At 41.1% G+C, this 1,094-nt stretch overlaps 1 protein-coding gene across 1 annotated transcript in view; it reads left to right on the forward strand.

Moving 5' to 3' along the window:
* tdrd7b (tudor domain containing 7 b) overlaps nucleotides 1–1,094 on the forward strand; it is an 80,864-nt gene that overhangs the window by 65,593 nt on the left and 14,177 nt on the right. The window lies entirely within an intron of this gene.

The raw sequence follows: 1,094 nt of genomic DNA on the forward strand, positions 1-1,094 counted from the left end.
ACGTTCAGTTTTAAATCCAGGTTTTACGTTTATATTTTATTTGGCTGTGTCGTGGGAGTTGTAAAATAAATATATTTCAACAGAATGGCTCGTATGTGAAGTATCACTAAACTGAGAAGTTTGTTCAGTTACTGCAGATATTTACGGGGCACGTTGAATACGTTATAAATTCACCCGTTTGGTAACCATGACAACTGGCCGACGCTGACCTTTAATGAAATGGCCCTGTTTGAAGAAAGGGTGGCACCTGTCAGAAGTTGCTGTTGTATATTATTGTTTCACAGGGACGATTTTAGCCTCGTGTTGGGGGTCCTGAAGCACCCCTAAATTTTAATTCAGCACCCGTAAAATAAAAGAAATCATCATTAGGATTTTGCAACTTCTCCTCCTCCACCATTAACTATCAGCACTGGTTCCCCTCAGGGCTGTGTGTTGAGTCCCCTCCCGTTCACTCTGCAGTAAGAACAATCACTGCCACATCAATATGAAGAAGACAAAGGCAATGATTGTGGATTTCAGAAGGAACCCCCCCCCCCCCCCCCCCAAATGAACATGAGGATCTGCGGTGGAAGTGGTCTCCAGTTCAAGTACTTGAGTGTTATACAGTGAACCCTCGTTTTTCACTGGGGTTACGTTCCAAAATGAACCCGTGATAGGCGAAATCCGTGAAGTAGTAACCTTTATTTTTTTACAATTATTATACAACGAAACACTCCATAATACATTCAAACCAAAGAACAAAACCTTTTTACAGGCCCAAGCATTTGTTTAACAAATACAAGTAGTGTATAAACGTTTTTTACGAATAACTACAGTAACTACTGAGACTGTTTAGCCAATCAGAATGCGGAACACAATGCACGATGCAAATCCGTGCAGCAGCGAGACCGTGAAAGGTGAACCGCGTTATAGCGAGGGTTCACTGTATTACAAATGCTTCTGATGCAACAATGGTCACCGCATTGTTCAAACCAAGAGCCATTGTCAACACTGGGGGCTAAGCACCCCTAAGGGGCAGATTCTAGAATGTTGTTTCATATTAATTTAAAATAAATAAATAAATAAAAGCGAAATAAGAGTCAGTGACCAGTTGT

Source organism: Nematolebias whitei, chromosome 1 (assembly GCF_014905685.2).
Source record: "Nematolebias whitei isolate Nwh7 chromosome 1, NemWhi1, whole genome shotgun sequence".
Taxonomy (NCBI): domain Eukaryota; kingdom Metazoa; phylum Chordata; class Actinopteri; order Cyprinodontiformes; family Rivulidae; genus Nematolebias; species Nematolebias whitei.